The 17,070-nt window shown below is 47.4% G+C and overlaps 1 long non-coding RNA gene across 1 annotated transcript in view; it reads left to right on the forward strand.

Annotated features, from left to right (window-relative positions):
- Positions 1 to 1,479: 1,479 nt before the first annotated feature.
- LOC112546470 (uncharacterized) overlaps positions 1,480 to 17,070 on the forward strand; it is a 93,993-nt gene continuing 78,402 nt past the window's right edge. Inside the window, exons 1-2 of the long non-coding RNA XR_003090166.2 lie at positions 1,480 to 1,776; positions 3,864 to 4,013. This is a non-coding gene — a long non-coding RNA (uncharacterized LOC112546470). The remainder of the gene's footprint in view (positions 1,777 to 3,863; positions 4,014 to 17,070) is intronic.

The following is a 17,070-nucleotide window of genomic DNA, read 5'->3' on the forward strand; positions in this document are numbered from 1 at the left end:
ATGGAATATCACCATGCCTCACTTGCATAATTAATGAGGCATGTTTTGGCGCAAGATGCTTTTGTGCAAAAGGAGCCGTCTACATGGCTTCTTTTTGCGCAAAACCCCCCGCTTGCACATAAGTTGTTCTTCCGCATTTTTTAAATTATGCAAATGAGGCATGGTGATAGTCCATGCTTTGCCTCATTTGCATATGTTTTTGTGCAAGAGGCTATAGTGTAGACGTAGTCTAAGGGTTTGCCTACGGGGGACAGCTGGGAAATTAACGAAAGGTATGAATTGGTGCATTCAGTCTTTGTGGGGATGCTGTTATTTAGAATTACAGCCACATTATTTTGGTTTCGTTTACTCACTTTGGAAGTGAATTAAGATAAAATGAATTCAAGTAACGATTAAGGGCAAGCTACCCTTGAAATGCTGATTGGAGAAGGAGAGCCATGGTAGTGCTTTAATGAAGACGCCCTGAGACTACAAAAGAGAGCTTCTCCTATTGTTTTAGTTAATCCACTCAGAGAGGCTGTGTACACCCCTGAGTGATGAAGTTATACCCAAACATTTTAGTAGTTTAGACCAGGGCTAATTTCGAATGTGGGTTGTTCACACAGAGATTGATTGCAGTTTAATGAATCCTCTTCAAATTCACATCTTCAGTTAATTTGGAGTAACTTCCTGGATGTCCCAATGTAAACAACCCTTAAAAAAGCCAATCGAATGGAACTTTAGCCCTACCCAGCACTGAAGGGAAACTATGTAGCTCGATGGCGCATCCTGTCAGTGTTGGTCCTTGAAGCAACAACCGGTTTGCATGCTCCTCATAGGAACCTTCTTCCTTCTGTGACAGATACTCTGTTCACAGTACATGTGACATAATAATTAATGTTCACTACAAAGATACATGTAACATCTCTCTGCCTTTATGTAACCGTCTCGGGTTCCCATGTGCAATACAACACAACAGTGCTTATATTCAGGTGCGTTGCATTCTGGCGACATAGATTGCTTTGTTGGGCTTTATGGATTTTGGAACTCTGGGTGCTATGGCTTTATGAGAATTGGTCCTTCTTGTTATCTACATTGCATTTCTTGGCAAGCTATTTGGTGCCTCGATATTACAGTGGTGGGCTCAAAAAAAATGGCTGTCAGCAAATATGTAGAGGACAACAAAATGTCAGACTAGCGTTCCCGTTACAATAGCAGCTGGAAGTTCCAACTAATATGAGAATTGCTGTGTTCTGGGCATTGTACAAACGCATGGAGGGGAACCCTCTCGTCCCTGGAACTGAAGAGGAAGTTTGCTTTGGCTTCCACAGGCCTGAGATTTCACCTGCAGTGTTTAGTCTAATCAAACAATGAGGAGAAACAGAGAAGTGACCCTCCCAGGAATCCAGAGCAAGTCAGTGCCAAAGCCAAGAATAGCCTTCCAGTCTTCTGAGTCATAGTCCTGTGCCCGGCTCATCCACTCGACCGTCTCACCTCTCACGCAGCTCCTTTTAAGTTACCAGCCTAGGCTGCCGGGGTATGGCTTGCCCTGTTCTGCGCCGCAGAGTGTTTGGGTTTTGAAACGTCCTCGGGGTCCATGTCAATATCTGCACGGAGGTGAATGTTCCGCATCTTCTCAAAGACACGTCGCGCAGTCAAGGAGTGAGGGAAAGGAAGTATGGACATTTAAAAACCAGTGGGCCAGCTGCACAGCTAAACCGGCCTCGCTCCGTTGATTATCGGCAGTGAATCTAACCCGTCCATCTCTGGGCCCGTTCCCAGGATGATCTTGATGAGGTAGGGGAATTGTTAGGCAGAACTTTGAGGAAAGTAACAGAGCTGGCATTGCAGGGCAGATCTCTAGGATTCAGGAACACACCAGTGATAGTTTACCGGATGAAATCTGTTGGGGGGGGGGATTTTTTTCCCCATATTGAGTTTGAATCTTATTTTTAATTGGTGTTTATTCCCAACTCTTTTTGTAGAGTGGTTAATAAAAAGCAGCCTCTCTCAAATAAATAAAATCAACGTAAAGTGATATCATCGCTGGCGAAGGAACATTTGAAGTTTTAAGAAAACAACATATGTAATTGCTTTTTGAATGGGAAGCGTGCTGGCATTTCCCTTGACCATGGATACAGTCAGGGGCAGATGGCCATTTTGCGGGGCCCCGGGCAGCATGCGCGGGAATTTCTGAAGCGCGGGGCCCGGGGCGGCCGCCCCATTCGCCCTGCCCTATATCCGCCCCTGGATGCAGTGTCCCTGGAGAATCACTGCAGCATTTTGAGGTTTGGGTGTATGGGTATTATTTTTAAAGCACTTTGGAGACTCCAGTTTTTAGGACCTTTGATAAAAGGATCAGAAGTGAGATTTCGGAGGTATTTATTTGTCCAGTTATGTTGCTTCAAAGAGTTCCTATCTGGGCTGATGTCCAAGAGGGCTTTTTGATATTTTTAATATCCATTGTTCCAGTCTTGGGCCTGGGACGTGGGAGTCTGCGGATAGCGGTGGGAGCAGCAGTCGGGCCTCGAGATTAAAACCGGAGTTGTCAGCCGAGATTCGGAGCCCACTGCCAGACGCAGGAATAAGAGCTCAGGGTCAGACCCGGATTGGCTGGAGTGAGGCCAGGTCTACAAGAAAGGAGCAAGTCGAATCAAGATACACAACTCCAGCGACATTAGTTACGTAGCTGGAGTCGACGTACCTTGATTCGAGTTTCCCCACTGTCCCCACACCGCGAGGCCCCACAGCGTACCAGCCACTGACGGGGGCACCCTTTGAGTTCGATTGAGCAGGTCTTTACTTTCCCTCCGTGGAGACGTTTGCCCTGACACAATACACAGGAATGAGAGGACTCCCTTGTACTGTGGTCCACTGGTTCTCCCGTGTCTATTTTTCTGTCATCAGATTATATGAGTTCTCATGGAATCTGCCTCTCAGAAGTAAGTTAAATCAGCTTGGATATGAGTATTGTCCTGTGTGCAGGGAGTTGGCCAAAGGCCTGTCATCCGAGGAGGACAATACGCGGTAAAACAGAGATTTGGGGCAGTCTCTAGTGATTTAGATCAGTGTTTCTCAACCTTTTTTATTAGGTACCCCTTTAAAAAAAAGTATAGGTACCCCCAGTACCCACAGTTTTCAGACACACACAATTTTTTTCCTACCGTTGCAACACATTTGTTTAAACAATTTAATCGTAGCCAGGCGGGCGATGAAATTTTGGGGTGTAAAAAGTACAAAAATAACCATCAGGGTGGTTATGCAACGGGGAGGGGGAGGAACAAGCCCTCTTCTTAATGATTCTTTGCAACATGCCTTCAGGCCTGAGCCCCTCCTTACCAGCGAGGTATTGACAAAGTAGAGGAATTCCAGAGAAAAGTAACAACAACGATTAGTGGGCTGGTGTGATTAAAGATTAAAAGTGATGCATGGATAGCGCAGCGAAGCCACACAGAGAAGAAGCTACAAGAGGTCAGGATTACAGGAGACACTAAACTGTAGTAATTCAGGCTCAGATTTTTAAAGATATTTAGGTACCTGATCTCCAATGGGAGGTAGGTCCGTAAATATCTTCAAAATTCTAGCTCTCGGTTCCTTCAGCCAAGGTTATATAACAGCAATAGAGGGACCTAGCATTAGGTTTTTCTTATTTCTTGGAATCAGGCCTCAATCATCTTTAGAGACACCAGGGCTGCATTCCTGTATTATTTTATTATTTCTATTACCATAGCATATACCTGATCGTGCAGGATTTGGCCCCCAGCGTGCTAAATGCTGTACAAATCCAGAAGGAAAAGTCCCTTTTACCCAAAGAGTAGCACATCCAGAATAGAATCTCATGCTGCAGAGGTATCATTCTTACGTGGATGTATTTCCTTCTGCAGGTCTCTTGACACGTGCATTTGAAATGGGTTGCTTTTATGGCGAACACAATGCCCAAGTGGAAAACAGCAAACAGCGCGTGAGAATTCAGGGCCTTATTCACAATCAGGAAGAAGATTTGGGAGCATCTACAAAGTTCTGGTATCCAAAAGGTATGTAAAGAGTATTTGTAGTTTCACGGATTCCTCATTATTCCTTCACTCCAGCGACATGGCTGAAGTTCTGATGAGTTGTGAAAGGGGGAAAATTATGGTTCCAACCGAATATGGTATCTTTGCTGGTAAATACAAATGCTAATAGAAAGCACATGAAAACCTATGGATTTATTGCTAACTTTGCCCTCCTCCGCAACAGAGTGCTCCCATGTGTGGCTTTATGAACCTCTTGGGAGCTATATTCACTTTCATTGAGTCCTGTTAAACTTGACCGTTTGGTCAAATGACTGAACTTTTCCTAACCTGTGTTTTTAATAGATACCACCTCTTTATGCAGCTGAGCAATTATTTCTCTAACCCGCCACCTTGCATGTGCAAAATATTTGGGCTCAGTTTTGAAATACAGATGCTCCACTCGTGTTTCCATGTATCACTGTGTCTTAGCTGTTACGGGGGGCAATAAGGAGGAACAGGGTCTATCGATCAGACACCAACTATAAACAATCTTTTCATATTTAACCAGGAAGTTCTATGGAGATATTTGTCATAGTTATAGGGAGTTCCAAGAGGGAATAACTAAGCAATCTGTATTTTGTTTTCCTACACAGATTTAATCTCTAGAAGGGCACATAAAACTGCAGGTTTGCTTTGCATTTCCTTAAATAGGCATGTGTAGTGCATAAAATTACTCCGTCATATTGGTTTGATCGCATTTACAGTGAGTTTCTTTGAAGACATACTAAGTGTCAGTAGCTTATTATCCAGTTAAACAGGCACATTTAACCATTTGATGTCAGGCTACAAAGAGAAGAATTCACAGTCTTAAAAACACAGAAGAATCACCAGCAAGGAGGAACCAAGAATTTGCTCCGAGTTTGCTGTGGGTCAGTATGGCCATGCTATTTTTTTTCATGGGTAAGCTCTTACTCATAGAAGACACTGAGCATCCGATCCTGATAAACCCCTTATGCCCATGCTTAATGTGGAGTTGCTTTGTCATCGTTTTACTTCAGGTCAAGCGCGTGTTTAAGGGCTCTGTCGGATCACAGCCAGAGTGTGAACGCTCTGAACTCTAACGATGCTACTTCGTGTGTGTTTTAAAAAAGGCAACAGAGTCTTTAATTAGTTACACACAGTCCCGTGAAAGGAGGAATGGAATAAAGCTTGCAAACAGCTGATTAAATAGACAAAGGTGCACAAGAAGCCAAAGTCTGTACTGAAATAATTCCACAGGCTCAAGAGCATTTGGCCTAATAACATCACGTTATACCCTTAAATTACACTCTCCATTAACATGCTCTGCTTCCCGTACTCCGCTACCTCATATCCCTGTAAAGTCCCCCAGATTGTGGTACTTTCAGTTGTCAAGCTGTTTGCATCCCCATTGAGAGTGGGCACAGAATGTCATATCGGAAAGGTCTCCATTTTTAAGGCACAGAATAATGCTGCTGCCTGATAGAAGGGATAAACATGTAGACCTTCTCACCTTTGTATCCCCACAGAACTGCTGGAGCTGGTTGAATTTTTTCTGTCAAAACTATTTTCCAACCAGAAAACCATTTTTTGACAAAAAAAATTTTCTTTCCTTGGAACAATGTGTTGTTTTGTTGAAAAACACCACATCCAAAAATGGAAATATTTGCTGGTGCCTCATAAGAGTTACTTCATGTCCCTCTTCCCGGATTTGTGGGGGGGACTTCCTAGCTCTCCCACATCTCCCATGATGCTCCACCTCCCTTCTCCGAGGGAATGGAGAAATGATCACCAGGAAGGTTCTAGGTCCTGTCAGGGGGCATCTACACTGCACCCATAGGTCGAAATAAGATACGCAATTTGAGCTACACAAATTGTGTATCTTATTTCAATCAAATTTCAAAATAGCTTATTTCAAAATAAATACTCAGCACTAAATTTAGAAATAAATTGCTATTCTGAAATGTACCTTAACCCTCATGGAAAGAGGGTTACAGGGATGTCGGAATAGTGAGCCTGTTATTTTGAAATAATGGGATGGTTCAAAGGATGCGGAATAGCTACCTTTGGTATCCGAAATAGCGCTGCAGTCTAGACGTACCTTTCACTGACCAGTCGTGTTGTGCTGGATGAGTCACTTTGCCTGTCTATCACCCTGTCTCTACAACGGGAACAGCGCTATGTACCCACTTGGGGGGGCTGTGAAAAAAAGGGTTGCCAAATCTCCAGGATGGTCCTGGAGTCTCCAGGAATTAAAGATTCCTCTTTAATTAAAGATGATGCCATGAAACCTCCGGGATGATGCCATGAAACCCTATGTGATAACCCTATGTGAAAATTAAGCCCTTTCTGTACAATGCTCGGAGCGCGGGATTGCTAAGTAGAACAGTTAGCACCCTGGGAGAAGACAGACCAAAGATGGAGGAACTGAGGTCCTGCTCCCAGTCTGCAGTGGTTCAGAGTGGGGAGCATGCAGAAGTCTAACTGGTGGAGTGCTTTCCTCCATGATAGGACAGTGACAGGAAACCTCTTGCCAACGATGTACAAAGAGACGGAGTTTGGCCCTTGGTCCCAGGTAGCTAAAAGGCGAGGATGTTGCATTTTTTTATCAGATGCTTTTTGCTAGGGGTGGACAGGTGATGGCCAACCCGTAATGAACAGCGCTGCAATGCAAACGGCCTGTTTACAGCTTCCAGGCCCGGTCTCCCTCTCCTCAGGTGGGTAGGTCCGAAGAACGGTGTGGACATGGGGCACTAGCCCTCTGCAGTAAGGCTTTCAAGAATAAGCTCTCGTACTGATCCAGAAGAAGCCTCAGCGAGGCTGGAAGGAAGTTCTACCTTCCTAAGCTAGGGTAGTGCTTGTGAGGAGACCCCGTGAAGGTGGGGTTATAGGCAGGGTAAGAGAAACATCACTGGCTGAGGACTATGAAATATGAAACCGGTGTCAACGGAAAATGTTCCAGATTCATTGCACTTGGGTTACATCTACATTACAGCGAAGATGGAAGCAGCCGATCTTCCAGGGTTCGAATGATTGGGTCTAGTGAAGACAGCGAGTGCAAACTGAGAGGGGCGCTGTGATCGATGCCGGCAGTCCTGCTTCCATGAGGAGGAAGGGAAGTGGAAGGGAGAATGTTCTCCCTTCGACCTGCCATGGGGACAGCGCCGAAAGCCGAGTTAAGCTACTTTGACTTCAGCTACACAATTACCGTCGCGGAAGTTGCGTAGCTTCATTCGACCTTGTCCCGAGGGGCAGGTGGACCCGAAGTGAGCTGCCATTATTTATGAGAGCATGGCTGAAATAGCAGGTGGAAAACAGCTTGGCCCCCTCTTTGGGCAGAATTCTTTTGAAATCTGTGACAAATATAAATGCTTTCTCTTCCTTATCAATTCGTTGTCATTCAGTGGGGCCCCAGTACAGAACAAGGCAGAGTTCACTTCAGCATGCTTTGAAAGACAGCATGTCAACCGGGTATCTTTTTTTGGCCGGGGGGGAGAGGGGGCAACCACTGTCATGTGCTAATAATGCCCTTGGACATATTACTTAACCTCCGGATGTCTGAGCGCCCCATTTCTAAAACAGGGATACGGCTGTTCCCTTGCTTCCACTTTTGGTCTGCCTTTTTCTGTCTAAGTTGCCAGATCTTCCCAGGTCAGGGAAGGTGCGTGTATGTACGCATACCCAGCCCTCGCCGCAAAGAGCCCTAATCACAACAGGGGATGGTAAAACAAATGGGAACTAAGAAGAGCAAAGCTCATGATGGCTTTAGATTTCAAAGCCAGTGGGGGGTTACAGCTAGGCATCCCGGTAGGCATGGCAGTGGGTGAAGGCCCAACTCGGGAAGGCAAGCCCCAACCCCGCCCCTTCCGCTTGAGGCTCCACCCGACCTCAGCCCAATCCTTCCTGGCTACCTGGAGGGCCTTTCCCTGCCGCTGGCTTCCCTTCCCTGCTGCCCATGCCTGTAGGCCATTCAAATTCACTCGCATGGCTCTCTCCACTATGCCCCACCGCCATGAATGTTTTTTTTTTATTACCCTCTCAGCAACAGCTCTGTAAAATGGGGAGCATGTGCCCCATTGTTCAAGTGGGAAAACGAAGAGTCCTGGTACTTTAAATGACTTCCCTTCTGTGAGTTGTGTGCCTGAGCCATCATCTGCCGAGTCCCAGGTCGCGGCTACGCTGTAGGCAGTCTAGGTGTCATAGCTCTACTGCTAGAGCACCACAACATAGACACTTTCCACTGCCACAGAAGGAGGGTTTCCATCAATACAGGAGGTCCACCTCCCCAAGTAGCTATGGTGAGCTAACTTTTATGGAGCCAGGCTGCAGTCCATCTCCCGGGCTAGACCACGGTGGGTTTGTCTCCAGGTTTGGATTCTAAAATCCCTTATCAGTGTGATACTCAGACCTGAGTTTTTGCTTTAGCTAGCAGGCAGAGAAAGGGATGTGTTAAAACATTCTTAGTGTCCTGCTTTTGGTACATACTGGCTACGTCTAGACTGGCATGATTTTCCAGAAATGCTTTTAACGGAAAAGTTTTCAGTTAAAAGCATTTTCAGAAAAGAGAATCTAGATTGGCATGGATGCTTTTCTGCAAAAGCACTTTTTGCAGAAAAGCGTCCGTGGCCAATCTAGATGCGCTTTTGTGCAAAAAAGCCCCGATCACCATTTTCGCAATTGGGGCTTTTTTGCACAAAACAAATCGGAGCTGTCTACACTGGCCCTTTTGCGCAAAAGTTTTGCGCAAAAGGGACTTTTGCCCGAACGGGAGCAGCATAGTATTTCCGCAAAAAGCACTGATTTCTTACAGTAGGAAGTCAGTGCTTTTGCGGAAATTCAAATGGCCAGTGTAGACAGCTGGAAAGCTTTTTCCAGAAAACGGCTGATTTTCCAGAAAAATTGGCCTGTCTAGACACAGCCACTCATTTTACTGCCCAGAGTTCAAGCCTGTTATAGGAAAGTCACTGAATCAAATTTCTTCCTCCCCCTCCTTTCATTTCCTTCAGTAGAGTTTTCTCTTCCCCGGGCTCAGGAAACTGGCAAAGGCAGCTCGTTGTCTTCTCACTCATGAACACTGTTAAGATGAATGGGGAGCAATACTGTGTTGAGACGAATTCCTTTCTCTCATTCTGTTCTCCATGTTCAATCTGTGCCCGCTCGGGTTGTTAACTGGCACTTGGGGTGGACTTTGGCCTCTCTCTTGGCCAGTGTATTCTTTGGCTGACACTGTCACCTGTAGACTGCGCCCTGTCCTGTTGACCTAACAGCTGAGGACAGTAAGTTCTGTTCCCAACCCCAGCAAGCTGCCAAAGTGAAACACTTTTCCAGTCCGGAAGTTAAAATTTAACCATGGGTGCCAGTCTGGAGAGGCCTCCAAGAAGCACTTTGGCAGCTCACCTGGTCACAGAGCAGCTGCTTGGATTTGTTTCCTCCTCCTCCTCCTCCTCCTCCTCCTCGTGCCCTTCTTCTTTTTCATGGAAAAGAAGCTGGGAGAGAAACTGGGGAAGGGCAGACTGTTTCACCTCCGGCTGTGCGGGAAGGAAGGTGGGAGGAGGGGTGTTTTTATAGCTATCGCGCTGCAGAAGGGGTGCTGAAATCCAAGCCTTTCTCCAAGCGAACCTCCAGCGGCCCAGGCGATCTGCTCTGACCCTCGCCTTGCCCATCCTCTCCACTGGTGTGGGTGTTTCTATGCTGGTCCAATCTGAATCTGATCCCCGCGGAGATGTACCGCCACGCTGAGCCACACAACGGGAATGGCACAAAGGGCTCACAGAGGATCTGAGAAATGGGGCCCTTTGTCTTTCACGTGTATTAATTAACCCCTGTTTAAAAACAGCCCGTAAAGGGGGGCAGGTGCCCATTATAGTCTGAACATATCCCAGAGCCTTCAGGTAAAGGCACAGACAGCTCTTATTTGGCACTCCTAGCTACACCAAGGCAACCCCACGCTGCCAGTTAGGACCTCTCTAAGATTAAAACATGCAGAGACCAAACTCCGGGGGAGTTGGGAAGGGGAAAGGGAACGTTCAGGTCTTCTCTACAAATCAAAAATGAGCAAGAAGGCAACCAAAACAGCCCACTTCCTCCACAGACTGCTGCCTTTCCCCTCCTCCCCCCTTTGAAAGCTACCTTTACATTCCCTCAGTGCAAAGCACATTTCCTCTGGTTCCGCAAAGGTCACTTTGCCGTATTTACGGAATTCTGTCTACCTTGGACTCACGCCAGAAAGCAGTTTAGAGGCTTGTGGTGATTTTAGGTCTGACTCTTTTTTCATGCTTTCTAGTGACTCATCTGTCTGATTCTTAACACTGCAGACACCCTTCCGACTTTCTGTACTCGCGGGCAGAGTTTTATTTTGACTGTTGTCATGCTGGTTTGTAAACCATACGGTCTCCATTCAGACTTCGGGCTTAGCTAGACTCATTCAGCATTTTTATTAAAAGAGTCTTTGGTTATCAATGGAAAAAAATTCAGAATGGGTGAGGAGTGGGAGGAGGGATTTCTCTTCTTCGCTGTGCCTCTGATTTTTAAGACTGGCCACACTGGCGGTCTAACTCCGCCTAGTGTAAATGATTCAATGTCAGTTGCACGTCCCACATCTGAAACTGGCCTGAAATGCAGGCAGTATGCAATTAGGTTTATAAATGGAACCCCTTGCGTGCAGAGCATGCTAAAGAGATTGCATTAACATAGGGCCTAGAAGAAGATCTCTTAAAGCCTGAGTCCTCGTACAGTTCAGCACTGTTAATGAAAGGCAAGTGGATGAATTGCATTTCGTCCTCCCTGCCCAGCTAGCTGCATGCCACTCTGAGTACCTGGGATGTTGCCTTTCACCTCTGGCTGGTGCAAATGCAAGAAATAAGGCCCATAATTTGCAGCATTGCTCCTTACCTGAGAATGCTGAGAGAGAAGCAGCCAAGAAGACTGTATAATAGATACGCTATTTGTCCTTGTAATATGTGTATCTCAGGGGTTCTTAGGCCAGGTCTACGCTACACCTGTAAGGTCAGGTTAAGGAACACAACTCTACGTAAAAAACACAGCTGGAGTTGGCTTACCTTAAGCCAAGGTAATGGAATGGGTTCCCTAGGGAGGGGGTGGAATCTCCATCCCTAGAGGTTTTTAAGTCTCAGCTTGACAAAGCCCTGGCTGGGTTGATTTAGTTGGGGTTGGTCCTGCTTTGGGCAGGGGGCTGGACTTGATGACTTCCTGAGGTCTCTTCCAGCTCTATGATTCTATGATTCTTAGGTGCCATTTTCACAGAGGGAGGCTGATGGGAGCAAACACTCCTGTCGGATTCTCTTACTCCTTGTGACTGCCAGGAATACTGGCTCCGGCTGGAGCCACCCTCCACATTCGATTTAGTGGGTCTTAACTAGACCCACTAAATCAAACACCAGAAGATTGATCTCCAGCGCAGTAAGTATAGACTTGGCCTCCGAGGGTTATCCATTGTGTTATGCCTGGTACAGACATGGAGTGAGAGGCAGCCTCTGCCCCTTAATGTTCGCGGTCTCTGTAGACATTCCAGGCATAGGAAAAGGGGGTGGACAGAGCATACAAGCAGAGGAAACAGGGCAATGGCAGGAAATGGCATGTGAGAGACCCGTTTTTTTGGGCGGGGTGTCGTTAGGAGGAGTTAACGGCGTGAAAAGACCTGTGAAAGGCGAGGAGACGTGGAAGGGAAAGGTGGAGGGGGGTAGGGCAGGGTGAGAGAGGCAAGGGAGGATGCAGGAGGGGTGGCGGGTGGAATGAGGCTGAGGGGAGCCAACAGAGGAAGGGAACGGAGCAAAGACCTCATCAGCACTGCGCACTCCGCCTTGCTCCGTGATCCCCACTCTCCCGTGCGACGTGGGGCAGCCCTTCATTGTCACTGCGACAGAGCGGGGGTGGAAAAGCGCATGGCCGCCAACGGTCTTGGGAGTGTCGTCCACCAGCGGCCTGCTGATTTGGCCCATCTCAGAACCAAGCAGGGGCAGCAGGGACAGCAATCAGCCCCAGCTACTCCCAAACCCAGGCCCCCTGCCAGCAGGGCTGGGGGACAAGCTGCAGTCAATGGCAGTGCTGTGCCATGGAGACAGCATTCGTGCTCCAGGCAGGGACGGTAATGTACCGACTCCACATGGTGCTTAGAGGGGGAGAAGGATGCTGATGGGTTCCCTGAGGGGCTTAGGACCCTCCACAACAAGGTGTACAAACCCCACACTAGCGAGGGGGACGATTGAGTCTGAGTTGGGGCCATGGTGCTGGCAAGGCCCAGAAGCACGGTCTCCTCTGAGTCCCCCGAGAAAACTGGCAGGGGTCCTGAGCGTTTGGGCTGGAGGGGTCATGCCCCACATGGAAGGAGAGTGTAAGCCGGAAGCAGGCAGGGTGGCAGACGAGGAGTTCTGCTGAACAGGACTCTGCCAGCGTGACTCCCCAGTAGGGCCATGGTTTGTGGGCTGAGAGCCGGCTTGGGACCCCCTACGATGCCTGGCTCAGAGCAAGGCCCTGAGGTGAAGCGAGACTTCCATGCCTTTGTCCTACTCCTAGATCAGGGACCAGGCATCCCTCCCCTCACTTTCCCTGGAAGATGAAAGCCAGGTGAGCTAACCACTATGTCTCCTAGCCCTCAAGGACTCCCCTCAAAAAAGATATTTTGGCCTTCGAAAGGGTTCAGAAAAGGGCAACTAAAATGATTAGGGGTTTGGAACAGGTCCCATATGAGGAGAGGTTAAAACGACTGGGGCTTTTCAGTTTAGAAAAGAGGATACTGAGGGGGGATATGATAGAGGTTTATAAAATCATGAGTGGCGTGGAGAGGGTGAATAAAGAAAAGTTATTTATTAGCTCCCATAATAGAAGAACTAGAGGACACCAAATGAAGTTAATGGGTAGCAGGTTTAAAACTAATAAAAGAAAGTTCTTCTTCACACAGCATGTAGTCAACCTGTGGAACTCCTTGCTAGAGGAGGCTGTGAAGGCTAGGACTATAACAGAGTTTAAAGAGAAGCTAGATAATTTTGTGGAGGTTAGGTCCGTAAAAGGCTATTAGCCAGGGGATAGAAATGGTGTCCCTAGCCTCTGTTTGTCAGAGGCTGGAGATGGATGGCAGGAGACAAATTGCTTGATCATTGTCTTCGGTCCACCCTCTCTGGGGCACCTGGTGCTGGCCACTGTCGATAGACAGGATACTGGGCTAGATGGACGTTTGGTCTGACCCAGTACGGCTGTTCTTATGTTCTTATTATACTTCCCTCCAAAAAAAATCAATGTTGAAGGATGCCCTGAGACACTGAAGACGGCTCTGGCTGTTCCGCTGGCCACCCCCCTCAGGCAGGAGGTAAATCGGCCGTGTCTGTTAAAGCTGGTGGTCACTATTTTTTACATCTTTCGGACCCCACAGCAATGTTACGAATCCACTTACCCAGTAAAACCGTCCCACCGAGCTAGTCATGCAGGTGACAATGGCCAGAGAGCAGACGGTGGTTTGGGGCCGATCCAGTACACAGACAACGCTTTGCAATGCCTGGCTAGGGCAGCCCGGTCGTCTGTTTCCCATTTCTGTGACTTAACCTGGCACGCTGGTGTATACAATGGGCATTTCTGTGCACAGGAGCACTGAAAGCAGGACTCTGGATGTAGTCTTAAGGCGGCGGTGTCTGAAAATTATGCAGTTTGAGCTCTGCAGAAATAACACAGCTGGCAAAAACAGCAAATGGGTTTTGCCCTTACCCACTGCTTATGGAGAGGAAAGTGGTTAAGGAGCCGGTCTGGAACGCAGGACTTAGTTCTTGGCCCTGCTACAGACTCCCTGTGAGCCTCAAGCACGCCAGTTAAGGTCTGATTTCAAAGTTGGTGCAATACCTTGCTGGGAGCCCAGTGGACTTTAAAACATGTCCTTAGTCTCTGTGGGTCTCTGCCCCCCACTCAGGTAATATCCCTTACCTCCCAGGAGCACTGTGGGAATGAATTCAGTCATACTGTGAGGAGATCAGAGTCTACAGTAATGAAGCCCCATAAATAGACAGCACACAGGAAAGTATGAGAGCAGCTGAGCAGTCAGTTAGAAAGCAGAAACCCCCAAGAGTGCCTTTCGGTTTTGGTTTGATGTGCTGCCTTTGGCCTCATCTATACTTAGGCAGAGATCAATCTTTCAGAGATCAATCTTCCAGGGTTTGATTTAGCGGGTCTAGTGAGGACCCTCTGAATCAACCACTGAAGGCACCCCGTTGATCCCAGTATTCCACGGGTGCTCCACAAGTTTCTCCCATCAACCTCCCACAGTGAGGACACCGTGGGAAGTTGAGCTTAGGAATATCGACTCCAACTAAGTCATTCACATAGCCGGAGTTGCATATCTTAGTTCGACTTTCTCCCCCAGCGTATACTTCCTAACTCAGAACTGAGGTCCCAGAGGTTGAGGTAATGGAGGGAAAGGGAATTCCACCCTAGAAGCCTTAAACAAAGCTATACAGAGGCTATTCATCCAAGGTGTAACTATATAGATTCCCGCTGAATTACAGCAGAATTGGGCCTCTTCAGTATCATTACCTCGGACACAGCTGGAGGAAAAGTGGTTCCTTGTACTGATGGATTCACAGGATTCCTTTGGGAGGGGATGGGAAGGGGGCTAATTTTATAAACAAATGGTTTGAGATAAATTACCACAGCAGCTTACACTGGCATTTCCCCCTCCTCCTGCTAAGCTGCATAATACATGTAAGCAGAAACAATTCACATGGTTACTAGGGGATACATGCCAAACACAGAGCATGACATAATTGGCTAAATGTGTGTTAAGTTGGCTATGGAGGGTCAGCATGGCGTTTTCTCGGTAGCTTTCTCTTCACAGTCATCTTTTCCCAGTAATTACAAGAAGCATTTATAAAAGATAAAAAGTTACCGAGCGTCAGGCCTCCACAATTCATATTCATGTTCTGTCTGGCAAAACAAAAAGTTTGTTTAATACGTTTAGTGTTGCCAGATACTTTCACAACATGTCAGGGAAAAAATGGGTTGCGCAAAAAACCCCCCAAAATAACAACAACAACAAACGGGGGCCAATACCGGACATCTGGCAACCCTAAATATGTTACAAAGGCAATGAACTATTTCTCCTTTTGTTATCAAATCTGAATACATTTCGATAGTAAATTGACTTCAAATGCCCGGTTCTTTTGTTAACAGGCGCTAAGGGCATGGCGAACCATATTCTTTACAGTAGGTTTCGTCTGCTCTGGTGTTCAACTAGTATCTGTTAGGCGAGTGCCTTAGTCATTCCTGTCTATCAACTTGTGCTTTAACAGGACTGTGGATAAGGGCAATCCAGCTGATAGAATGTACCTGGGTTATCAGAAAGCCTTTGGCAGGGTTCATCACCAAAAGCTCTTCAGGAACCTAAGCAGTCATGGGAAAACAGGGCCTGTCCTCTCATGGTTCCATAACTGGTTAAAAGACGGTAAACAAGGGATGGAATCATAGAATCTCAGAATTCTAGCACTGAAAGGGCCCTCGTCCAGTCCTGTCCCTTGCCCTCATGGCAGGACCCAACACTGTCTAGGTCCCACAACAGGCTGTAGGTCGAATAGAGAAAAGGGGAAGGACTTTTTACACAGCACTCATTTAACTGGTGGAACTCATTGCCACGGGATGGTCTGACGGCCACAATTTTACCTAGTTTAAAAAGGGAACTAGATAAATTCCAGCAATGGCAAGGTGCAAACCCATGCTTGTTGCACCCTAAACTGCGGACAGCCAGAAGCTGCACAGGGGACACCATGCTAAATTACTCCAGCTGCCCTATTCTGTACACTTTCCCTGAGGTTCATTCTGGCACAAGCCACGCCCAGAGAGAGAATACTGGGCTAGACAGACCATTGGTCTGACCCGGTGTGGGAGTGCTTACGTTCTTGCCCAAGGCCACAGCCTCAGTCAAATCAGCATAGTTCTATTGATTTCAACAGATCTGGGCTCACTTCTACCACGGCAAGATTGGTCCCGTTGTTCCACGACACGAATGGGGCAGATTTTTAAAAAAGACCAAAAATGTTAGGAGTTTCACCTTCACACCGACATCTTTACACACACACACACACACACACACACACACTCTCAGTTCGGCAAATATGTTTTGGATATTACATTTCTGCTTCACAAGTAGACACCATTTCCTGTTGAATCAGCCAGATCGATCATTGGATAATGATCCGAACGGCTGTGCTGTTTCTCTTTTGAGTGCCTCCGTGCATCCATGCCTGTCTTTGTAGACCAGGCCTGTCATTATGGGATTGCCATTCGCCTGTGACTCATTTTCTTTTCTGGCATGTAGCATGTCAAACAGTATTTCCATATCTTATCAGTCTGCATTGTAATTCATTTTCACAAAGCAGATGCGTCTCTGGGATGTCTTTTGACTTTCATCGTGGTATTAGCGAAATGCTCCCAAAGGGCTGAGGCTGTAAGTTTCCCATGAAATCTAACCTCCCATTGAGTTCCTTGGGAGTTTTACCTATATAAGGACTGTGTGGTGGATGCTGAGCGTCTGAGGCTGGGTTTCATTGGCTACACTGTCGGTTTGACGGCAGAGGTTTGCTAGACACTTCCAAGGTTTTCCAAACGACTGGGCATCACAATAATGCTTCGCACTGCCGAGCGCATGGAGACTTCAAAGTCCTTCACGCACATTGACCGACGACCCTTCAAAACGCTCTGGGGAGGTGAGTCAGGAAGGATCAAAGTCGTTATTTTGTGGATGAACACACTGAAGCAGGCCGTTCACGTCCCTGCGCGGCAACACATTTAAGCACAGGTGTTAGTCACATTGCTTAATGCGCTCCTGGAAGCAGAGCCACAAGCCTGTTTCGGATCCTAAATGTCAGGTGCCCTAGGGCTCAGGTTCTGTGGGGAGGAATCCCATAGGACACACTTAGGGGCGGAACTGCTTTGCTGAGTCTGGCCCTGAAGGACGTGTCTACAGCCACATGGGGTCAGACCCAAGAGCAGGACGCTGGAATTCTCGCTTGCTGGTTCCGCGATCAATCTAGACTGTGCTACATCTCCAGAGCACACCCCACCAGGGGCGACGCGGTGAGGGAGGGAC

This window comes from Pelodiscus sinensis, chromosome 7 (assembly GCF_049634645.1).
Source record: "Pelodiscus sinensis isolate JC-2024 chromosome 7, ASM4963464v1, whole genome shotgun sequence".
Classification (NCBI taxonomy): domain Eukaryota; kingdom Metazoa; phylum Chordata; order Testudines; family Trionychidae; genus Pelodiscus; species Pelodiscus sinensis.